Consider the following 27194-nt stretch of genomic DNA (forward strand, 5'->3'; position numbering starts at 1 on the left):
GTAATTGGTGATGCTGCAAAGTCTTCACTAGATGCTGTTTCATTCTTTGGTAATCTGCAACGAATGTACACTGTTTACATCCTCTACTCAGAGGTACAAAATATTTCGGGATAATGTGTCAGGTCTAACTGTAAAGCCACTGTGTGAGACCAGGTGGGAGTGTAGGGTAGAAAGTGTGAAAGCAGTGAGATACCAAGTGGGTGCAGTTTATGATGCGTTGGTTTCAGTAGCAGAAGTTACAAAAGGGAAGGATCCTAAGGCATATTCAGAAGCAGCATCACTGAGCAATACAATGAAAAGTGCTAAGTTTTTAATAGCGCTGGTAGTCTGGTATGATGTATTAGTAAAGGTTGGACAAGTCAGTAAACTTTTACAAAGCTCATCCATGCAAATTGATCAAGCAGTAATTCTGCTTGAAGAACTGAAAAGGTTTTTAACAGAATACAGGGCCACAGGGTACAAAAAGGCAAAAGTGACTGCTACTGAGCTAGCTGAAGAACTGGAGGTAGAACTCAAGTTTCCTGGTGCAGATGAGGTGAGACCCAGGAAAAAGAGGAAGCTTTTTGGTTATGAAGCTGATGATGAGTGTCTAATTAGTCCTGAACAGAATTTTAAAGTCAACTTTTTTAACTCTCTTGTTGATGTTGCACTGTCATCTGTGCAGGACAGGTTCATGCAACTTGCAGTTCATAGTGCTACTTTTGGCTTCCTCTACAACATACAAGACCTCTCTACTGTTTCTGATGATAAGCTATTGCAGCTCTGTAAAGACTTGCAGAATCTTTTAACCCACAATGACTCTGCTAATATCGATGCAGTAGAGCTGTATGAGGAATTGAAAACCCTTTGCCACATTATTCCAAAGGGATTATCAGCACTGGATGTCCTTAATGTAATGAAAAAGCGAGGGTTAGTGGAGATATTCCCACAAATAGTGGTAGCTGTACGCATTTTGTTGACTCTGCTAGTGACAGTTGCATCTGGGGAGACAAGCTTCTCCAAACTCAAACTAATCAAAACATACTTAAGAAGTACTATGCTACAGGATAGACTTGTGGGCTTGGCTATGATTTCTATTAATAATGAAATATCTTGCCAGATAGACTCTGCTGATATAATTGATAGATTTTCTCAGTGCAAGGCAAGAAAAGTGCGGTTTTAGAAAGTGGCTAGGTATGAATAACAGTGTGCAAATGTTGTATGACTTGCTTACAGTTGTAAGCAGAAGGCACAACAGTTCTGTAGTATGTGAGTTCCTGTAGGGAAGCACTACAGTGGAGTTGGCAGGTAAGCACAAAGTATGGTCAGCTATGCACTTCTATATTGTAACTTACCTGAATGGGTATGAAGTGATTCTGCTTGATGAACTGAAAAGTATTTTAACATAATACAGGGCCACAAAGTACAAAATGGCAAAAGTAACTACTACTGAGCTAGCTGAAGCACTGGAGGTAGAATTCCAGTTTCCTGGTGCAGATGAGGTGAGACCCAGGAAACCGAAGGCTTTTTTGTTATCAACCAAATGACTTAGTCCTGAACAGAATAAAGTCAACTTTCAACACTTGTGTTGATGTTGCAGTCATCTGTGAAGGACAGGTTCACTCAATGTCCAGCTCAGTGCTACTTTTGGCTTCCTCTACAACATATAGGAACTCTTGGTAGTTACTGAACATATTTCAATTTTGTCTGTTAACCCAGTTGGAATCTGCTGATATTGATGCAGTACAGCTGTATGAGGAATTAAGCACTTTATTGCATCACTCCAAAGGGATTATCAGTGCTGGATGTCAATGTAATAAAGCGCATATTACTTAAGATATTCCCACAGGTAGTGGTAGCTCTGCACATTTTGTTGACACTGCTAATGACAGTTGCATCAGGGGAGAGAAGCTTCTCCAAATTACAACTAACATATTTACATACTATGTGACAAGATAGACTTGTGGCCTTGGCTATGATCTCAATGAATGAGGTATCTTGCTAGATAGACTATGGTGATATAATTGATTTGCTCAGTGCAAGGCACCATAAGTGCAGCTTTAGTAAGTAGCTAGGTAGGTAATGAATAGAGTGCAAATTATGCATGATTTCACGTCTGATTTACCCTGTAGTCAAGATTTTACAGTGTAAGGCATAATTGTGCAGTATGCCAGAGTTTCTGTAGGGAAGCAGTACAGCAAAGTTGGTAGGGAAGCTCAGAGTACTGTCAGTTGTGCACTTCTCTACTACTGTGACTGGCTAACCTGAATGGCTATAACAAAGTCAAACCCTGCTCTTGCATCTGCTAATGTTTCAGGGAATTGGTTATGGCTAGGCTTGTATAGATCCTAGGGCCAAACTTAGGTTCATTGTGTAGTTGTATAATGCCAATAGGGTCAGTGCCAGTCTTTAATAAATTACCAGACAATGATACACTTATCTTTCAGAGGGAATGTGCCAACTGAAATCCCTAAGACTGCAGTAGACATGACAGTTTGTACAAGTGTAACACTTCACTGTGAAACATTGCATATAGAAATGTACATCAAATGGCAGCAGGGGAATAAAACCAAACTATTACAATGTCTGAAGCATGAACCAGCTAAATGAAAGTGTCTTCAAATTATTCAAGTGTACCTGACAATTTGGCAATTTAAACATTTTAAGTCACACATTACATAGAAATGTGTCTAGTCGCCAGCAATGAAATGAAATCTGACTATTTCAATGTTTTTAACATGAACTATGCCTAACCTTTTCAAAATTACTCAAGCAGACCAGACACTTTTTTTTGTTCACGTTACACATTTATTGTGAAGTATTGCATATAGAAATGCATGAATAGCAGCAGATGAAATGTGACAAATTTTGATGTCTAACATGAAGTGCACCAACTGAAATCTAATGTCCTCAACTTAAGTGGACCTGACAGTTTGTACAAGTTCAACACTTTTTACTGTTTAACACTGCATTTAGAAATGTACATCTAATAGCCAGCAAAGGAATACTTGAATGACAATTGTTGACATGAAGGGTGTCAATTCAAGTGGATGTCACACATTTCATTGTGAAACATGTACATATAGAAATGTACATCTAATGGCAGCAGTGGAATAAAACTGGACTACAATGTCAAGCATGAACTGAACCAGCTAAATGAATGTCTTAAAGTTACTCATGTGGACCTGACACTTTGCAAGTTAAACATTTAACTGTCAAATATTGCATATAGAAATGTCTAGTAGCCAGCAATTAAATAAAATCTGACTATTTCAATGTATAGCATTAATCGTGCCAACTGAAACCCAATGTTTTAAATCAAGCAGACTGGACAGTTTGTACAAGTGAAACACTTTATTGTTGAAGACTCCAGTTGGAAATGTTCATCTGGTAGCCAGCAAAGGAATAATTAAATGACAATTTCCAATGTCTTTCACATGAAGTGACAATTCAATTGCACCTGGCAGTTTATAAAAGTGTCAAACATTGCATATAGAACTGTACATGTAATGGGACAGCAATGCAATAAAGTCATCTGACAATAATAAAATTTGAGTATGAACTGTATAAAGTAAATGTCTAGTAGCTAGCGATGAAATAAAATCTGACTATTTCAATGTCTCTAGCATTAATTGTGCCAACTGAAACCTGTTTTCAAATTGGTCAACCAGACCTGACAGTTTGTACAAATGCAACATTTTACTGTCAAAGATTGCATATAAAAATGTGCTTGACAAGTAATGGAATAAATCATTTGACAATATCAATGTCTCGTCTTAAATATTTCTTCAAATTACTTGAGTGGACCTGATAGCTGAAAGTAGTACACTGCTGTTTAAAACTGAATTTAAAGGTCCCACATCCATCTGCAACCCATAATGGATAAACACTGCCAATACAATTCTGAAATCTGCTTGGTGTTGGTAAGTTGTATGCAAAATTCAAGAAGTCACTGACTGTAGTAACAGTGCTTTCCTTTTTGGCCTCTGGGTCAGCATACAGCTGCAGCGCCACCACATCACAATATGTAGCTGTCTGAAGTATGTAGATTTGATGGCTGACCTGTGAAGAGCATGAAGCACATCAGGGTATATAGTAAAAATGTAGAGTTGCTGCTACACTAGACCAAACGAGAACTAAACATCTATGAAACATCAATGCACATTGCAAAAAAGTTAATACTGTCTCATGACTGCAGATGAACACTACACAAGCAACAGATCAACCAGGTTTAAGGATATTCAGCCTTCAATTGCAGTCAACTAAACTACAAGGTGTCTTACAGTATGACTTGGATTTTCATGCATTTAATGGAAAGAACTGGAGTGTTTTGTGGGAGTGACCCTTCTGTGGGCATGGCTCAAATAGGGGTGTTCCTTGTGTTCAGTGTGGGTGGGGCTTAAGGGGCACCAGAGCAGTGCTTCGCTTAGGGTGCCATTTCAGCTAAGGCTGGCCCTGGACATACACACACTGTAATCAATGAGTAGTGACTTGCACAAATGAAGAAACTGAATTATTTAAAGCATATTTTTACTCACAAGAAGAAACACAGGCAAAACATTCATCATACATTCAAAATTAGTCAGAATAAACTAACATATGAACATGACAATTCAAAATTCTGACAATCAAAGTTGCAGAAGCATATGTTTTTTTTCCCATCATTATCAGAAAGAGTAGGATTGGCATTAACTAAATGCTTATCACCAATAGGATTACCTAAAGTTTTAAGCTGCTGGACCAGGTTTGGGAAGAGTGTATAAAAATGTAAAAGACCAAGGAACTTTAAACATTTTGTCTGTCTTTTTAGGTGTAGCTGGATGACTATCAAGTAAATTGCCGGCAGTGACACACATATCATGCAAAGCTGGCAACTGGAGGAATGGGTGAAGGTTCTGGAAATTCCTTCTGTAACAGTTTATGGTATTTTCTGAGGGACTGAAAAACTTTAATGTTTTCTCACTGACCCACTAGCATGTTCTGGAAATGGTGTGGCAGAAACTGAAACAGGGAAAATCAGAAAATGAGCTCTCTTCTGAGTCTGAACCAGCAATCTGGGAGAAAATCCTGTATCTGTTCCCTCATCTTCCAGTCCAGACTCAGAATCTTGAATTTCTTCAGCAAAAGAGGTATTCCCCTTTCTTTTACCAGAAACCCCCTTACAAGAAGGATCAATAGCCTGAATTAAACCTTGAGCCAGAACATGTTATCTATTCCTGTCAAAGAAAATTTGAGAAGCAGTTGATACTTGTTTAGTTTTCTGTTTCTTTTAGACAGGAAAAAAAATGGCCCAATAGTGTTATTAATGGTGGCAGCAACTTCCCCAAGGATGGGCACTTCATTTTGAAAAAAACAGGGAAGTCTTACATATTCCTTTCTCCCAGGACTGAAAAGAGTGGCTCTCCCTTTACCCACTGAGGGACATCAAAAACCACAGGTGTCTGTAAGAGCTACACCAGTATGATCCAGGGTAAAAGATGAATAGTCTGAGGACCAAATGATGACCATAGCAGTGTCACCTACCTGCAACTGTGGCAAATTGCTAGCCTGCTGTGATGGCAAAGGCTGCTTAGTTAACTTTTTCATTTTGTGGCTGGAAGAAGGACTGACCTTGAGACTAACAGTTTGTTCCATATTCAAGACACAAATGCTGCCTCTTTCCTGGGGAAACCAAGCTGCAAAAGCCATTAAAACATCTTTAAAAGACACAATTTTTTTCAAAGAAGTGCAGTAAAAAGCACTTTAAAACACTTTGCCAGCCCCAAAAATTAATTAGCAGAATTTCTCCAAAGAAAAATGGGTTATCAATTATCAGCTTTTACATCTTTACATCTCCAACAGATTGAAGAAGTCATTTTACTAAACTTAGAGATGTTATAGGGAGTAACAAACATTATTTGCATATATTTCCACATAAAAAGCTTTCCAGTATAAACTTGATTTAAGCAACAAAGTTTTATTCTTGTCATGTATTGAGTCACTCAATCCACTACTATCCAAAAAGTTCCAAAATTCTGAATCAAAATTATTATTATTACCGTCATTATTTTTTATAATTAACTTATATAACTTAGACAAGCTTCCTGTTTAGGTCAATTTACCCTCAATGATAGCATTAATTTATTCATATAATGGGGGAATAGTGTTCTGTTCCTCTTCATTCATATTATCTATAAATTAATTTAATTTCTTACTGATGGATAATATTAACTGGTTAATAAATTCACCCATGTTATAATCTTTCATTAAATAATCTGGCGACTAAGCTTTTCCTTTTTCAAAGCAATCAAACCATAATACTAACCCATTCCTTTTTAGTAAATTAATTTTAACATTAGTCTATGTTGCCATATTAACATTGCTCTATGTTGCCTTAATTCTAGAGGTGCGTACAAAGTGAAAGCACAAACATTTCCATTTTGATATTAATGGACTTTTAGAAACATATTATTAACTGTTTAATAACTGATTTCATATATGCAGAGTATAAAGATTGAAATGAATGTCCTTCTAAGGTAAATTTTATTAACCAGATGAAAGGATTATTACATATTTCTAATTTATCATATTTGATAAATTCATAAGAATTTAGTAAAATGTGCCACTGAATGATTTTCTATCGACTAGTGTAAGTTGAGTCTATCCACAGTATAACAGAGTAAAAATTTGCAGTAATAGAGCAAGATTCTACATCTGGGAAGCTAATACCACCATACTCCCAAAATCTTATATGATTTCTATAAGCAATGTTTGATTTTGCAGGATACCATAAGGATACCATAAGAATGAAGGTAACATTGTTTCCCCATTTTCTTTAAATTTTTTTAGTCAGGTTTTATAAGTACTAACCTATCTTTGGAAGTAAAAAAATATATTGATTCAATTGTATATGTAGTAACACTTTTTCAATTATTTTTTCAAAATTCTTATTAATAATCTTACTCACATCTTGATAGGTTTTAATTCCTAAGTATTTTAGTCCTTTTCCTTCCCCATTATATTTATATTCATCTTTAAACTTACTATCTAGTAATTGATTTAAAACTAAAGTTTCAGTTGTATTATTAATAAATTTCAGAAGTGATGCTTCTTGAAACTTTTCAATTTCCTCATTTATTTATTCAACTGACTAAAGTCTCATATTGTTAGAAAAATATCATCTGCAAAAAGTTGTATTTTAGATTGACAATCCTTGTCATTACTTCTTATACTATTAGTTAAGGATTCAATAACTAATGCAAATAGTAAAGCAGACAAGGGACACCCTTGCTTTGTGTCTTTGTTTAAATTGAATCCTTGAGAAATATAAGATCCAATTTTAACATATTCTTTAGAGTCTCGATACAGTTTATATATATATATATATATATATATATATATATATATATATATATATATATATATATTCCAATAAATTGTTCTGGAAATGCAAATGCTTCTAAATTTTTAAACAAGTAGTTCCAATCTACAGAAACAAACCTAGCTTGATATCTAAGCTAATTAGGGTCAATTTCTTGTTCATTCCTTTTGCTAAATCTACGATAGTTATTACCCTTTTATATAATCATGCATTAATCTATTGACTATAAATCCTGTTTTATCTTTATTAATTAATTTATCTACTATATTTCTTAATCATATGGCAAAGTTGGAAGTAACTATTTTATAGTCTATATTTAATAATGAAATAGGTCTATATGAGGAAACAAATGTATTATCCTTTCCTTGTTTAAGTATAGGTGAGATTACAGAGAATTTCCATAAGGGAGGAATTATTTTGTCACTCATAATTATCCTGAAAATGTCACTCCATCATTCTAAAATGCTTAACAGAAGCAGACTATTTTATTCCATATTTGAACCATCTAACCTTGGAGCTTTAACTTTTTTCCCTTTTTTAAAGCTTCTTTAAGTTCTATTAGGGTAATAGGCTTATTCAACAGAGATGTTTGTTGGTCATTAAGTTTATTAGTAACATCTTTCTTTAAATACTTGTCAATTTTGTAATCATCAGGATTATTATTTTTTATCATTATTAAGATACTCATTGAATTTTTTAAAAAAACATTACGCATGTCCTCTATGTCTGACGTAAGCTTATTAGTGTGAGGATTTTGGATATTACTGATTTGTACCTTTTTGTTTGACATTTTACCTCTATTAGCTAAGCTATATAGATTTTTGAAGTCATTACATAACTGTGCAATTTTATTTTTCTAAAGCTATCTCCAATTTATGAATTAAAACTGTTTGATATTTTGTCATTAATTTTTAATGACTTCAATATTATCTAATTTTTTAGTTTGTTGTTCAAACCTCACTATTTGTATTTCATCTTGTATTTCTAACAACTCTTCATCTCACTCTTTCATTTTATTAATAGCCCATCTTCCCATTCTATCTTGAACATACATTCTTAAGGAATCCCATAGTATGATTTTACTAACCTGACCATGGATTTGTTCCTTAAGATAACATTAAATCCTTTTAATTTCATCATATATACTATGTTTCTATAAATAATCTAAATATCCTTATATTCATTAATATATTAATACTTAGTGTATTATGATCAGATAAAGAACAATGAATAGTTTTAAAATAATTTACTTTATTAAGTAAAACTGTAAAGGCATAAATCCTATCACCTCTAGTTTGTGTCCCATGCACATAAAAATACTGAGTGAAGAATAATTACTTATCTTCTGCTTTTACTATTAGATCAGCTAAATTATTTTTACTAATCCATCTATTTAGTAATTTAGATGATACAGAATTTTAGTTTTCTTTTATTCACATGTATTATCTATATTAGATATGCAGTTAAAATCTACTGCTAGAATGAAACTACCCTTACAATGACTTTGTAGTAAGTTGAAGTGATTGTTAGCCACTCTTGCATCTATTCCAGGAATCCAGTAAAAGTTAGCTAGTGTATAGTGTTTGCCATTATATTTAATTATTAGAAATGTATGCATTCCTTTGTGATCATTAATGGATTCCTTGACCTTAGGCATTACAGTAAATTTTCTCCAAAGTATAGCAGTTCATCTCCTCATTTTGTTAAAAGAAGTAGATTATAACATGTCATAACCTATGTTATTTAAATATTGCATATCTTTATCTATCAAGTGAGTCTCTTTTAAGAATATAATGTCTCCACTATTTAATTTTAGATATCTCATTAATGATTTCCTTTTGTTGCTAGTATTTAATACATTTACATTAATACATAATAGATTAAAACTATCCATACCATGTATTAAAAAGTTTCTTTTAAAAGATAATATAATACATTTATCCACCATATTAATTTAATTGTATATCGAACTCTTATGCATTCTTCCATCACTGTCTAAACATTTCTCATTTTTTTTAATTCTTCCTTTCTACAAACTAAACTACTAAAAATTGTTAATAACAAAAACAAATTTACACTGTAACTGTATATAGTACTAATAAAACACAGCCTAACATGGATACCAAAGTTCCTAGCTTGCCTATCAAAACTACTATACCATCTCTCTACCTACCAATACCTAAACTTTCATCAAAAAAATAGTCAAGAGCTACAGCAACTTACAAATAATTAATATAATATTGTATATACATTAAAAGTAATAGACTATTAAGTTATATATTTTGCCATTTAAAACTATTCCCCCATTACTACATAAATGTTTAATAATTTTCTTCTATTAATCACAAATATTAAATTATCTAACAAATAGTGTACAATATGCCTATTTATGTAATAGCAGTATAAATTATCCATGAAATATTCCCAAACTATTCACTCATTCAATGCAATTATAACTAAATATTTAAATAAATAAGTAGAACAAAGTGGGACCTGAAGAGATAAAGATATCTGTAAACTCACAGGTGGCAGGTAATCTTCTCATAAAAAAACTATTATACAAAAGGAAAATCAATGCACATATATATCCATCATGCTAAAAGATATATACATATATTTTAGATCTAACAAAAGCTCTCTATTAATTTTAAAAGTATGAGTGTCTATATCTCAAAAGTGTATAACACTCAATATGATAAATATCAAATATGTAACAATTCTTTAGCTTATTAAACTACTTCATGAAAATATGTACAGTACTGAGATCAAAGAGAATGTCTTGCTATTTCTATGGAGTCATAAATGTTGCAGTCTGTATTGTATTCAAAAGTTACAATGTGCTTAATTCAAATCCCATTCTCCCTTCCCAGGTTCAAACATATTGAAACATATACTTTACTTTCTATCAAAATTAATATTCTGATTCACCAATATAACACTCAGATTTCAGCTCTGACTTATGAAATTAGTTATTTTAGGAAGTATTAGTGAATCCAATAACATACAATATGCAAAAAGCTTCAAAGTTCACATGACCAAGCTTCAAATTTCAGCATTCATGATATTTCAAGTTTTTATATGATTTTCTATGTAAATTATATGAGATCTTCTACATTCACATTTCTGCCATTTGCAAGTATATATGAATACATGTACATATATATGCATATATTTTTCTTATAAGCAGTTTATTTATATAGATATATATATATATATATATATATATATATATATATATATATATAGTTCTGTCTTATTTACTTGCTGATATTCTACCTTGTTCTATATATGTCTTGCATTTTTAAAAATCTATCATAAAATCATCAGCTCTCTATTAGAGATTAAAGTATGTATATGTATATTTCTTAGTTTAATGATACTGCTTTTTTATTAATCTTACATAGTAGATATTTAATTCCATGTACAAATGCATATTATTCATAAAATGTTTACTCTTTTTATTAATTCTAGTTCTAGTATTACAAGCAATCTTGAATATATATATATATATATATATATATATATATATATATATATACATATAAGAATTCCTGCTTGTTTAATTTGAATGTATGCTTTTAGCCATTATCACCCACTGCTCTGATCTTAGCTTCATATCTTGACATTAGAATTTGATTACAGTATGTGAAAATGACACCTCATAGCACACAGCTGCTAATTTCCTCTGTAAGTTTCTCATTCTTCTTAATTCATGTAAACTTTTCTAATCAGTAGCAAACATCTAAATGTACTTCTTTCCATTAATATGTATAATTAGAATGAATAATGCTACAGCATAAGGTATTAACATTCAGCAAAATGTAAGCAGCTCAATATAAAACATTACTATAGCCTTTGTTTTACCAATTCTTCCCTTCTAAGAAAAGAAAAAAAATTATTTTGAGTAGATTTCTCACATGTATACTTGAAAAAAGAAAGTTCCTTTCTGTCTTCACAAACATCAGTGATGAACTCTGACCTAGATTTTCTTCAGAACAGCTCAAGGTGGGAAGCAAGGCAAACAAGAATCCTGCATTTTCTCACAATTGGAACTTTCTTTTGTTCTCAAGCTTTTTTAAATATTACTTTCTTCATAATCGACCTGTAAAAGAAATGTGTTACACAGAGACAAAGAAGACAAAATCACCAGCACTTTAACACTTCCAATTAGCATAATACTTAGAGCTGACATTCAGTTAACCCAAAAATGCACATACTAAGCAAAGTTAAGCAAATAAAATAAAAGTCTTAACTTATATAGTCTTAAAGTTTCCAATTTTATTGCTTATAATTTAATGTCATTCTCTTATAGGAAGCATTTAACATTTATAAAGACATGAGTCTTTCACTGTAAATACAGTAAAACATTAATACTAAATATTCATATTTATCATAAAAAGTGTTTTAGCTTAAACTATAAATACACAATTGCATATGATTTGAAGCTTAAAATCTAATACAAATCTTTTATTTAAAGGGCAAATATCTTATTTTAGAAAATAATACTCCTGCAATCAGGGAATAAAAGTCACTTGTTTTTAAACATTTTAATTTTAGAAGCAGTTTTCCAAGAATTCAGCTCACTCTGTCTCTTGAGGGATAGACTGTTCCAATCAATTTCTTCAGTATTATTAAGCATTTTACTTTTGTTGACAAAAGTGAATGCTCCTCCAGTGTGTCAAATATTTTAGTTCCTTCAGAAATAAATAATTTGTTCTTTGCAGAAAACACCAAAGTGGTTTTAATATTGTTCTTTTTACATTCCTTGATCATTGGTAAACAGGATTTTCTTTTACTCGTTATTTTACTAGAATAATCATTGTCAAATATGACTACATGTTCACCTATTTTAATAGGTGAGCTGGAACGCATTTTAATATTTGATCTTTTTCTAAGCTAGACATAAACTTAACTATAATTGAACATGGTGGTGAGTTTTCCTTCTTAGAAGATGCTCTCTGGGATCAGTGTGCCCTTTCAATTCCAAAATATAAAGTTTCAGTAGATGTAATGTCTTATGTAGCTGGGTTGTTAAGAAGTTTATTGTATGGTATCCCTTATACTTTTCAGGTATACTACAAATTCTAATGTTATTTCATCTCAGTCTATTTTCTAAATCGTCAAATTTATCTATCAGCCAGTCTTTTTTTTAAGAAATTCAGTCTGATACTCACCTTCATTTATTCTCCCTTCATGATCATTTAAAGCTTCTTCCATACTACTGATTTGTGCAATTTGTTGTTTCATAAGAATTTCTAAATGCTCCATCTTCTATCTGGTCTCTTCTATGAAACTTTCTATTTGGTATCCTGCTTGTCTATTTTAAGTAAGATATCCTGCATATCATAGATATTAATGACTGATTTTCTTTTTTAACATAAGAATCCTGAGTACCATTTCTTGAGTGGTTCATGTTGAAGTCTCATCTCTCTTAATCAAGCAGTTGAAATTCTGATGGGAAAATTGCAGCTTTTGAAGAACTTGGAGCTATAAATCTTTTCTCTATTAGTGAATAAAATTAGCTAAAATGTATCTCAAAATTTAAATTTTTATTATATTTTCTGTCAGCGAAAAGTATTCAGTCACAGAACCTTTACTTGTTGCTGCTCTCAGTTAGCCATCTTGGCCACATCCCTTCTTCTGGGCAGTCTTGAAGGCAACTTTACAGCAAAGTTAATTCCTAATTCTCTGCATCAAATGTTTATAATATATTATTGCTTTAAACATTGCCAGTATAGCCGTACCTCTCAAGTGTCTAGATTATTGCAGAATGTCCAGGGTTTTGCTTCATATGTTTGGTATGTTCCTCATAAAATGTAAGCTTTCTGGCAAATCATTGAGGATTGAAGTTACTAAATAATTACAGATATTTGAGTTTCGGACTTTATAGCCTTCACAAAATGCATGCTAACACAACACCTTTCTTCCCAAATTTATAAAAGCAATATTTAAAATTTTCCCTTATTTTTGGGCCTTTGTACCCCATCCCCCACACTCCACATTATTTTTGTCTTAGTCCAGATTCCTTGTGCTAAGAGATTGAAATGTATGAAAGTGATACAGATTAGTATTCTCACCCATATAACATGCTTTGTGAACAGATTTAATTTGCTGATGAGACTTTATTAGAGAGCAAACATGAACAGACACACACACACACACACACACACACACACACACACACACACACACACACACACACACACACACACACACACAAACACACACAAACACACAGAGTTCAGCTAGCCATACATTGTTATTGTGTGAAAAGTGAAAAGGAGTTGCAAAGATTAAAAAGGAACACAAACCCTCTTTTCACCAAATGTTTGAAAGACTGAAATACTTCTCAAGTGAAATTAAGTGTACTGTAAGATGGCATGGATTCATGAGTAGCAGAAAGCATACAATCATTATGCAAAAAAAAGAAAAAAACAAGGCATTTGAAGGACAAATGTGAACATTGTTTTACAAGTGTAATTTGGTCACAATGGGAGGTTGAGATTGTGTAGTATATGTGAGCTTTTCATAGTTATTTAGAGGGTTGAATTGAATTTATTTGCTAGTATGTTGGCTATCTCTACTGGATCCAAGTAGGCAGTGACATTTTGGCAAAGTTTTGAGCAATGTTGGATATAATTCCTTAGCTTTCTTAAATATCTAAAGAATGATTTTTTTATAGTCTTTATGTTCTGATGCTAGTATAAGTTCATGGGATGCCATTGTATTTTTGATTCTGGCTTTTAATTCCTTTGATAATTTTAATGTTAACCTTGATTTGACAGTATTTTGTTTTGTTGTACAGTTTAAGAAGTTTATCTTTTATTGTATTTTTATTTATATGTATTGGCTACCAGGCTGTTTTAATTTTAAACTTTTCATTTTTTTGGGAGGGGGAGGGTTCTGGTAAGGACTACCAGGTCAATGCATTTATCTAGGTGCACATAGAGTTTGCTTGTGTATGAGCCAGGATGGAAAAGCCAGATCTCATAACTTCTTGCTGCGTCAGTTTCTTGGGTAAAACAGTTAAACTTGAATTTTGAGACTTTATCATAAAAATATAGAATGTTTGTAAATTTGAAGTCTCCGAACTGTGTGATATTTGCAATGGTCTGGACATTTTGAAGGAAAGTGTTTCCAGTTTGTTATTAGATTTAACTGGAGAATGGCATACCAAGGCACTAGTTGATATCAATACCTGATGTTGGTAAGGACCAGGTCAAGAATATGTACTCTCTACTGGGTTTCTTGACAATTTGGTCCACTGGAGTCTTTGTATATGAAATTAAGGAAGTTTGGGGTGTAACTTACAGCTGAGGAATATGTATCCCAGTTGATTAGCAGGTAGTTAAAGTCTCATAAGATAATGGAATTCCTGTTCATTAGAAGTTCATCCAGTGTATTTAGGAATCTAGCATAGTTTTCTGGGAAAACAGAGGGTTTTCTGTAATATGTTATGATCTGATAGTAAGTCTTGTTTAGTGTAGTTTGAATATCAAGCAGCTCCATTTCCAAGACTCTAGAGATCTGTCTAGAAGTGATGTGATCCCTAACAAATACGGATACTGCGCCACAATTACCATTGGGCCAAAAGGTATGATATGTGCACAAACCTGGAATGGAGTGAGTATTTTCTGTACTTTTAAATCAAGTTTCTGTAATATCACACATATGTATGTTCTCCAAATGCAGCAGAGCATCAGAATAAGGCAATGTGTTATTTAGATTCTTGGTATTGAGTAAAACCACCTGGGCATAATTTGATGCTTAATTTATTTTGTAAGTTTGGAAGAGTTGGTAACAACGAAACTGGAATCAAGTGCAAAAAAGAAAACTTCACATGCAGTCCACACACTTGAAGGAAATCAGGCTCGGCTCCTGGAAACACCAAATTCTTTAATAATCCACAAGGAGGAAAATGACTTTAACGCTGACAATCACAATACGTTTTCGATTCGTGGTCTTCTTCAGAAAATAAGAATCAAGTAAAATTGCAACTGGAACAACCCCTTTTATACCCAGAAATCCATAATAATTGGTAATAATTAATTCATTAATCAATTAATCCTTAAATGGCCCTTTATACTCATGCTCACATACAAAATATAATATAACAAACTTTTTTCCACTCCACAATTAATTATTACCAATTATTATGGATTTCTGGCTATAAAAGGGGTTGTTCCAGTTGCAATTTTACTTGATTCTTATTTTCTGAAGAAGACCATGAATCGAAAACGTATTGTGATTGTCAGCGTTAAAGTCATTTTCCTCCTTGTGGATTATTAAAGAATTTGGTGTTTCCAGGAGCTGAGCCTGATTTCCTTCAAGTGTGTGGACTGCATGTGAAGTTTTCTTTTTTGCACTTGATTCCAGTTTCGTTGTTACCAGTTTTTCGTGATGGAATTGGAGGAGGGCGTGCCAGGAACCGCATCCACATTAGGAGTTGGTGTTAAGGAAGACAGAATGGACAGGTTAACTGACCAATTAACGCAGCTTATTGAGCTGCTTCGAAGAGGTACAACCCACCCATGACGTCATCGTCTGACATACCATGCAACCAGGAAGTGTTTATGCGGAGTGAGAATGGCGTGGTAGGAGCGAGTACAACAAGCCAAATGGGCTTTTACAATCAGAATTACAATCAAAACCACAGCAAAGAACAGATGCAGTGGTAGAAAGATATGAAGTTTTACTGGATAAAATTAAGGTAGATGGTTACGTTTGGAATTATAATGGATATAATATTTTTAATTATAGCCTTTTGGATATTGATGAGACTTGGTTTTCTCTATTTTCCAAGGGCTTTAAATTTGTCCCTAATAGGAAAGTGGACCTTACCAGATTATTGATTTAAAATTATTTTTAAGGAAGAAAAACTTTGAAATTTTATTTCAAGGACAACAATGTGTTAAAATCAATAATGAGCTAAGACGTAAAAGCACATTTAATCCACCCCTCCACCCCCAGTTGAAAAACTTTGAATTACTGATGGAAAGTAAAATTAGGATGGAATTATCTAAAGATAAGGTTGGCTATAATATGACGAAGGAAGAAAACCTGCTACTTAAAAAATTAAGCAATGATACTAGTATTAGAGTGTGCAAACCAGATAAGGGTGGGGGAATGGTAATTATGGATCAATTGACATATGAAGCCAAAATGATGGACCTTTTGAATGATGAAACAAAATATGTTAGAGCTTCGTTTAATGAAGTTAATATTGGTAACAGGAAGGTAGCAATGGTTCTCTATATGATATGCTATTAGAAGGCTCTATTGATATTCAGATGTATAAGTTTTTAGAAGTGGAAAAACCTATGACTCCCATCATTTTTGGTGTGCCTAAGGTCCATAAGAATACCAATAACCCCCCTATGAGACCAATAGTTGCCTCTGCTAATTCAGTGACAGCACCTATAGCCAAATGGCTTGATAGAAAATTAAAGGATATGTCAGTATCAGGTAATGCAGTAGTTAAAGAATCATGGTCACTATTAGCTAATTTAACACCTGAAGTTTTTATGAAAGAAGTAATTTTTATAACTATTGATATAGTAGACCTGTTCTCTTCCATACCACATGCTGAAGGCATGAAATGGTTTGAGGAGGCCTTACTGGATTACGGTAAATTTAATAACAACGATTTTTATTTGATTATGACCTTGATGGACCTTGTGCTTAGTAATAATTTCATCTTTTATGAAGGCAAATTTTTTAAACAGGTACAAGGCATTGCTATGGGCGCTAGATGTGCCCCAACTTATACAAATATCATTCTAAGTGCATGGGAAGAAAAATTTATTATTAATTCCCCTTTTAAGCACTGTTGGAACTTGTACCAACGCTTTTTAGATGATATGTGCTTTTTGTGGATAGGATCTGAGGATGAATTCAACATATTTTTCAAGTATATATCCCAGTCAACTGATTTCTTGAAATTTACGTACCAGATGGATAAAATAGCTCTTAGATATTTGGATATATATATTGGGAAAGAAGAAAAAGGTTTCTTTTCGAAGATTTTTAGAAAAGATACATTTTCAAATTCGTATCTATCTTATAATAGTGCCCACCCTTATTATCAGAAGAAGAGTGTGGTGAAAGGGCAGTATGTAAGAGCCAGTCGTATGATTTCTAGGGACTGTGATTTTGATGAGGAATGTTTATTATTGTTTAAAATGTTTAAGGAAAGAAATTATCCCTCAGACCTTATTAGTATTATTGCAGAAGAAGTTAAGCAAGGTAGGAAATCTAAATTTAAACCTATTTTAGGCCTAGGCAAGGGGTGGGAAGCTAAAAAACAACAAAAAAGGACTGAATTGGATGGCAATTTGGTCATTGATTTTAGTGGTCAAGCCGTAAAAATTAGGAAAATGTTGGAAGAAGAATGGTTACGATTTGGGAAATTATCTGACCTCAGATGTTTGTTTCAACAACCACTGAGATGTACATATAGAAAAGGGAGATGTTTAAAGACAATATTAGAGAATAAAGGACAGGTAGGAGTGGTAAAATCAGGTAAGATTGGCACGTATAAATGTGGTAGGTGCTCTCAATGTTCATTTATTTTGACAAAAAATACAATTTATATACCAAGTCGTGATTTACTTATTGAGAGCAAAAGTTTTGCCAATTGTGAAACTAAGGGTATCGTTTATATTGCTTTATGCAGAATATGTGAGGCTTTCTATGTAGGAAAGTCTGAGAGAAAACTCAAGAATAGAGTTTACGAACACAATTATGAGATCAAGACTAATTGTGTTAATAATGCTTTATATAGGCATAAAGCTAGTTGTCCAAGAGCATTATTTAATTTTTTTGTGCTGGAAGTGGTGGATAAGGATGTCAGAGGGTGCCTTTGGGAGACATCAATTGAATATAAAGAACTGATTTGGCAGTTAACTCTTGAAGCCAATAAGCCCCCAGGCCTCAATGATATCATTTCCATCGCACCAGTGCTGAAAATGAGAGCAGCGAAGTTATAGTATTATATTATATCACTATGGCTTAAATTTATTATTTTGAAGATGTGATTAGCTTGCTTTCATTACTGATAGTTGTTATATGTGCAGTACCACTCATTTTAGTGTCCAATTATTAGTTTATTTATATATTCATATGTTTATTTATATATTCATATTTTTATTTATATATTTATATTCATATTTATACTATATTACATGACATCATTATATTATTCTGTCATTCCATCTTGGTTATAATTGATTTACGTTCCTTCTATTGTTTAAATTTTAAATTTTAAATTAATTTTAAATTGAATTTTAAATAAAATTTTATTTTATACTGGATATATGAATTTTGAATTATATTTATCAATTTATATATGTTTTAAGTAGTAGTAAATGACATGCAAGTCATCAATGAAATTTATATTTATTTTCACACCTATTTGGTATTAATATATGTGATAGCTTATATATTTTATTCTATCATATTCAATTATACCTGTTGTATGTTTTTTGTCCTGTTATATGTCACTTGCAACACCAGATGGCGCCAAAGTTTATTTAGATGATGCTAAAAAGTAGAAAGATTTAATTATATAATTATATATTTATAAATATATTTATTTATATATATAATATATATATCATCAAGTATATTAATGTTTTAAAGTCATTTTAGTAAGTTTAGTAAGTTATGTATATAATATGTTTTTAAGTAAGTGGCTTACAGAGTGGAAAAAAGTTTGTTATATTATATTTTGTATGTGAGCATGAGTATAAAGGGCCATTTAAGGATTAATTGGTTAATGAATTAATTATTACCAATTATTATGGATTTCTGGGTATAAAAGGGGTTGTTCCAGTTGCAATTTTACTTGATTCTTATTTTCTGAAGAAGACCACGAATCGAAAACGTATTATGATTGTCGGCGTTAAAGTCATTTTCCTCCTTGTGGATTATTAAAGAATTTGGTGTTTCCAGGAGCCGAGCCTGATTTCCTTCAAGTGTGTGGACTGCATGTGAAGTTTGGAAGAGTTACCTGCACTCCGCCTGAAAAGGCACTATGGAGGTAGAAAAGGCTTTGCCAGTATGTGGAAGCACTGGAATCAGAGGTGCAAGCCATCCCTGATTAAGCAAATATGATTATCAAACATCTCCTCTTATGCTTGGTACATATTGGATCTTCCTGGAATGATACCTGTTATGCAACCAGTTGTTAAATCCAATCATCTTTTCATTATATATTGACATCATTCAACACACACCTTAATGCTCATATTTTTGCAAGGGAGCTAGCCCTCAAACACAATATGAGTAGCGCAAGCCTCCATATCCCATGAACTTAAATATGCCAACTCCATGGTCACATAACTATGAAGAAAGATAAAATACCCCATGCAAGCACAATGCTGTCTTGCACAAAGACTGATCTCATACAGTCTAAGTTTCCAAACTTCAGTCTCAACATGTTGTGCTTCTTCAATTGCAACCTGACCAATTAATTGTTGGTCACCTGGAGAGAACCCATCCTCACTATGTTGGGTATTACAAAAGTTGCAAATATTTTGTCATGAAACAGAACTAGTGTATGTGAGGACATTGAAACTACATATTTCTGTATCCTGACATGGAAAGTGCAGGTTTTATCACTTGAAATTTACAGTAGCCATCAATAACAACTAGCATTTTGCATATAATGGGCAAGTAGACAGACTGCAGATTGGATGACCCCACAAACTGAAAGTTGTTTTCACTGTGGTGGAACTGAGAAGCTATGCATGCAGCATGAGGATGTTCCTGCTGCTTATCTCTTTGCCAGAGAGCTGGATTCTCCCAGAATGTGGACTGCTGATACAAATCCATGATTCCAGAAGACCAATTCCAGTACTTGGATTGATTCAATGTTAATGGATACAATGGTGTCTCTCCCTGATTGTTGGTATATCACTTGACAGCTGTGCTGTCCAACTGTATAGATTTTGACTGTATGGGCACCTTGTGCTGCAGAGCTAGTAGTCAGATCATTTTAACTACACTGATAAGCAGTTTCAACTTCATATGGGACCAAAGACCTTGTGTCATCTGGCCAATGCAGTGTCCCCCACAATACAGGCAGGAAACATCAGTTATTAGTGCCTTCTTTAAGGGTGGTTTTACAACAGTTTTGTCAACCAAACATCAGTAGGGAGTCATTCTTCATGGGAAGTGTCATATGCAAACTGTTAAGTTACTGACTGTGACGCAAAGTAGAGCTGAATCCTGAGTCCATTTCTATACTTTCAGGTCAAATATCACAAGTGGAACTATAGGGATGGTGACAGTTATGAATCAATGAGCCTTTAGACAAAGACTTGCCATAGATGACACTTGTTGTAGAAGAGCAGCAAATGTGAAGAGTACATCTGAAATCCTCTACAAATGTAAAAATGATGGACATGCCTTGACATTTAGGGGCAACCAATAAAAATCAATATTTAAGTTGCCATTAGTTACCTTTGCATAATTTTTAGTGACCACGTAAGAAATGAAAGGTCTGAAACACAGAGTTATTGTGTCAGATGAAATTATATTTGCTGTCAGCTTCTGGAAGCTGGTCATCTAACCAGGAAAATATTTTTTTTCTCCTTTTAAGACAAATGTGGCAATGACATTCATTTTGAAAAAAAAACTGTGGAAGCTGTAGTGAGGTCAAAAGTTATGATTCTAAACAGTTTATAACTATTTCTGTAAAGTGAATGTGAGCATTTAGAAGATCCAGATATGGCCTCCAGTTTCTTTTTGGCAGTAAAGGAACAATCAGCTGAAGGGTGATCATGTGAAATGATTCTTTTATGATGCATATTTTGTGCCACTTAAATCCAAGATTCACCATAAGTCCTTCTAGCATCTTTTTGAATGCAAAAGATCTTTGCTCAAAAAAGATTTGAAATAGTATCTGAGCCCGTGCTTGTATGGTGGATAACTTTGGATGACTCCTTTCTTTTTTGGGGAGAAGTAACATCTAGAAAGGTAATAGGTAAGGCAGGGGAGGATAAGAGAACTTCACATGATAGTATTCATCTGTCACTGCCTATACCCAAGTGCCAGTTGTCAGGGCAAACCGTCCAAGATATAGATGTTAGAGATGACTAGCACTAATATAACTGGCATCTGATGTCCAAAGAGGGTGTTGCCTGATGAACCTCCTGCATATCCATAAAACAAACAGCACCATAATTACTTGTGGTAAAGACTTAAACCTTCCCTGTGATATAAACAGGACCTGCTGGAGAGACAGGTCTGTATCCCAGAGACTACCCCCTTATCTTGACAGGATCGCCATCCATGTGAAGCAGACTTCCTCCCTAACCCAATTCAAGTGTAACTGGGACAACTAGATGGGGAACAAGAAATTCATCACTGGTTTGGCACCTATGTCTCTGATGGACACAGCAGGCTATGAATGGTTCAACTCTCAGGCCTCTGCTTGTAAATGTTTCACCTCCCAAGCCCCTGCTTACACTTGTCAAGGGTATCAGAACTTGTCAAAAATTTGAGATCCATGGCTAGGCTTAAAAGGCCCTTGTGGTCATTAGCCTAGTGCACACCTATGAACAAATGAGAAGAAATTAGCATACATCTGACAGGTAGAAGAGAGGTAATGACAGGGATAAATATCAGTGACTAGAAGGTGAGGAAAGGGGCTCTGATCATAGAGGGGAATCTCTGAATTCTACCAGTAAAGCCCTGCAACAGTCAAAGTTCAGAGCTTTGGTACAGAATCTGTCTTTTCTCCATAAGTATTTGTAAATAGTCAGATTTTTCTGCAGAAGAATGAAAAGAGCTTTGTCACTTCTCAGTATGCTTATTCCTTTCCTGATGATGTCTAGACTTCTTAGAAGGAAGGCAAGAGTAGAAGAAGGTCCTGCCTCAAGATGATGTATTCTCAGTTGCATAAGAACATTTTGTAGTGCCTCTCAGTGTACCATCTAGTGATGATGATAACCCCCCGCTGCAGATTGAACACCTAACTTCTGTTTTTTTGTGAGTATATCTAAAGAAAATTAGGCATTTAATGTGTTTACTTGCAGGGGGCATATGCTTGCCACAAGGGCATTCAGTTTTGAAGCCATTATTATAATGAAAAACCTAAGGCCTGCACGAGACAAATAAACTAACTGTTAAGATAATGGGATCTTTAATATAATCTGAAATGTAAAAGAATGAATTTTGTCTGAAAGATAGAAATACAAAATGGTCTAAAATATTAGAAAACTCATTGAAACTTTACCTCAGCTCGATAAATAGAAACCTGTGGTCTTTAAATATGCTATGAAACCTATTGTAACTGGGCTCTTCTAGTTAGCAGTGACCTGGGGTTATAGAGGTTGAAGTTGGAATCCTTGAAAGTTTCATTTGCAGAGCACTCCTAATGCCCATGGCATCAATCATATATGTTCTGCAATGAGAACGCCTCAAAGTCAGATCTAAGCAGATATTCATTGTATGTTATATTTCAGTGCTTGTCTATCTAGAAATGCTTTTATCCTTCCCTAATTATGTATTTAATATCATTAGACTTGCTTATTTATTTACCTTACTGAAAAGCATGTTAAAGGAGAAAGCTAATAGTTGTATTCTTTTTTCTTTTTGCGATAATCCCAGGATGTTGCTGAAAACAAACTTTAAGAGGAAACCAGTAACATGGATAGCAAAAAGATAAGTAGATGCATTGTATAAAATAAAATATCTTAAAAGGACCAGACACTTTTAGGACTGCCTAGCACACCTGTGAAATATACAACTGTTACAAAATGCGAAAGAGTAGCACCGTGCATGGAAAATGTGCACATAAATGCACAGAAGCATAAATGTGATACATATAAAGTGTACATACATATGCAATATAGTACACCTATAATTATTGTAGTAGTCATGGCATTTTAGGTTGTTTAACTGGGATTTTGGCTGCAGATTATAAGGGCCATTATAAACTGCCAGTAGCTATATTTGTGAGAATATATAGCAATCGCTGAAAACTTTACTTGCTGAAATTGTGTTTGAAACTTGGTTATTGTTAATCTAAGTTGTAGAGTGCCTCTCCAAGACGAAAGACAGTCAGCTACAGTAGCAGGAGCTTCAGTGATAAGAAGCTTTGTGGAAGTCCTACATGAGCTTTTACAGAATACTGCAAAGGATATTTAATATATTAAGCACACCTCTGTTAAGCATACAGTTACAACAGGTGCAACAAACCATAAGTCAGCATCAGCTGAACATGCATGAACAGTACACTGCACTGGCAAGTCAGAGAGTACAAACTCTTGTTTTCTCACATTACTTCATTGCAAAATCATTCCAATCGCAATCATTCGAAGTGTTTGATTTGCCTGAAAGAGTGGAAGGAGTAGACCCACCTGAATTTATTAGAAAGCAACATAGCTCTCAACCTCTTAGCACAGAAAATCTGAAAAAATCCAAAAATAGTGGGGGGACAGTAATCCCCTAAACTAGAAACACATTTTAAATATTGCTCTTATAAATGTAGAAAGTTGCTAAAATAAAAGGTCTTGTCTTTCCATACATTTTCTGAAGAGTATGAAGTCTGAAACTCAAATGCCTGTCATTATTTAGTAAATTCAATCACAAATTTTATGAGGAACAGAGCAAAAATATGATGCAAAAATCTGGACAGTTCATAGGTTCATAGGTTCATAGGTTTATACTAGGCTATCTGCCCTAAGGCATTTATAAGCCTAGACCAAATTTTTGTGGCTTACGCCACCCCTTATATGAAAAAATACTGTGCCCATTAGTTTGTTGTGCCTCTGTCCAGCAGTGACACAGAGATGATTCCCGGGGTAAACCTACAATCTCCCATCCACAGGTCAAGATTTCTCTTGAACAGAGCCAGCGAGGTGCTCTGCCTCACATGGACCGGGATTTTATTCCACAGCATAGGGAGTCTCTGAGTGATAAATCTATTCCTCCAGCACGTCCTATTTATGTCCGTGCTAAGGTTTAAGTCGCTTGCTCTAGTGGTTTTGGTGGATTTGGATTTTTTGAGGTGGAGCATGTCCATTAATTCCGGGTTGGACATGGCCTTGTATGTCAGGCACATGTCACCTCTGAGCAGACGGTATGCGACTGAATAGAGCTGGAGTTTCTTCAATCTGGCAGCATATGACAGATTTTGGAGTCCCTTTATCCTTTTGGTGAGGAACTTTTGGGGTCTCTCCAATTGCTGCAGATGTCAGGTGAGATACATCCCGAATGGGGCATTGTACTCGATCATTGGTCTGATAAGTGAAGAGTACAGGGGAAAAATGACCTCACTAGATCTGGATGTGAATCCCTTCATGATCAGGTGGGCAATGTAGAAGGTCTTTCTAACCACTTTAGCAACGTGAGTGTCAAAAGAAAGGCCACTGTCAACCTGGGTCCCCAGGTCCCTGATAACCTCTTCTGTGCTTAGTGGATTGCCACCTATATGGTAGCTTGGGGTTACCTTGTTTTTCCCGAAGGGTATGACTATACATTTTTTGGCGTTTAACTTCAGGCCATGGCTCTGGCACCAGCTATCTGTTTCCGTGAGTCCCTTCTGAAGGATATCCATGTCCGATGCACTTTCCACTATGGCACCCAGTTTGCAGTCGTCTGCAAACTTTGTCAGCCAAAGTCCTCCCATGTCAGCCTGTACTTCTGAGAAGTAGATGCCGAACAATAGGGGGCCAAGGACCGAGCCCTGTGGGACACCACTTGTGACCGGCTTGGAGTCTGACATAGTTGAGATGTATAGAAAGGAACTGTGTGTATTGTTCGAATATGCCAGCCCACTTGTTACCAAGAGTGTATCAAAACTGTATCCAGAAATAAGAATTCTATTTCCAAGGCATTTCATATTCAAATATTTGGATTATAAGGACAAAGAAAGACTATTAAGAAAATCTATAGAACTCTGTCCAAACCTAAAAGTTACTGGTCATCATGTTAAAGGTGTTCCTCACTACAGTGTTGCTTTGTTTAGTAAAAGGTGAAATTCAGCTCAACACCGTATTCATGGCTGATTTCAACTATCCCACCATAAACTGGGATACATATACAACCAGTAGCATGCAGGTTCAAAGACACCTGGATTTTGTCAATTCAAATACCCTAAAACAAATAATCTACACACTTGTTAGTGCTAATATCATGGATCTGGTACTTACAAATATGACAGAATGTTGCCCCACCCCCCCTTGTGTAATGCTCTCACTGGTCAGATCAGATCACAAAACAGTAACTCTTGAAATAAATATAAAGGCTGAACTCCCAGCAAACCCTAGAACATTTAAGAACTTTTCCAAGGTTAACTATTTCCTATTAAGTGAAGGCATATATAAATTACAAGACCACCCCCAAACTCAGAGAATACTGTGGCCTATGTGAAAGTAATTATGGAAATCATATACAAGCATGTAAATAACTGCATAGAAATTGGAGTACCAAACCAAAATAAACTTAAGACAAGCTCCACAAACAAGCCACCTTAGTGAAGCCCCAGTATAAACAGGTTGCACAACAAAACAAAGAAAATCCTGTCCAAAAACAGGAAAGGCTATGCCCAAAAGACAAAAATTCCCTCATCAGTCTCAACAAGCAACCCAGGGGACTAATCAAGTCTACCAAAGCCATCTTTGAGGCAAAAATAACCTCCCAGGCTAAGGATAACCATAAGACATTTTTAGTTATGTATGCAACCTTAAAGGGAGCAACCGACAGTTCGCTGAACTAATAGTAAATGGAATTTCCTATACCATTCGGGGGGAAATAGCAAATTTGCTGGCTGATAAATTTAGCTCCAATTTCATCCCCTATCATCCCAGTTCCCCCCTAAGAAATACCCCCCTAACATCTTTCCCCAACTATCACTAAAGAACAGGTCCTCACTGCACTATTCAGAACTAAAAATACTGCATCAGTGGGTTCTGATAATCTCCTGGGATGCCTCTTAAATAACTTGAAACATAACCTGTCAGACCCACAAGAACCTCTATTCAGCCACAGCCTCCAGACAGACTTCATTCCTAGGGAATGGAACACTGCAACTGTCATCCCTCTACACAAAGGCAGACCATCAACAGGTCCAGAAACCCATACATTTGACTAACCTTATATACAATGCCATGGAAAGAATTATTGCAACCTAATAAACAAAGACATAGGAAATCTTCAAACAATGGACCTATCCCAGTTTAGTTTTATCAAGGGCAGGTCATGCCTACTAAACTTGGTGGACTTCTAAGAGAAGATCACTAGAGACATGAATGAGAGCAAAATGGTGCATATTGCCTACCTTGACCTGGCAAAGGCATTTGACATGGTATCTCATTTGGGTATTATAGACAAACTCACAAATTTAAGCATAAATCCCTGTGTCACCCAATGGATAGCCAAATGGCTTACAGATAGGACACGTGAAGTTAAGGTGGGGATATCCACCTCCGCCAAAATGTCTGTTACTAATGCTGCCCCACAGGGCTCAGTACTGGGACAGCTCTTGTTTGGAATATACTTCTCTGAAGTCAAGGCAATTGTAGAGGGCCTTTGGCTGACCAATTTTGCTGATGGCTGCAAGCTAGGCTAAATCATTGAATCCCCAGCGATGTAGATATCCTCCAGGAAGTTCTGACATAGACAAATAACTGGTGCCAGAGCCACGGCCTAAAACTCAATGCAAAAAATGCATAATTATGCCTTTTGAGAAGAAAACACACCCCTTCAAACTACAGCATTGATAATATTCCCCTAAGAGTAGACCCAGTAGTAAAGGACTTGGGAATTCAGGTTAATATTAACCTGAGCTTTGATTACCATTTGTCTATGGCAGTGAGAAAATCCTTCTACATGGTGCAACTTATAA

This window comes from Protopterus annectens, chromosome 2.part0 (genome assembly GCF_019279795.1).
Source record: "Protopterus annectens isolate FY-2018-M chromosome 2.part0, PAN1.0, whole genome shotgun sequence".
In the NCBI taxonomy this organism is placed as follows: Eukaryota; Metazoa; Chordata; order Ceratodontiformes; family Protopteridae; genus Protopterus; species Protopterus annectens.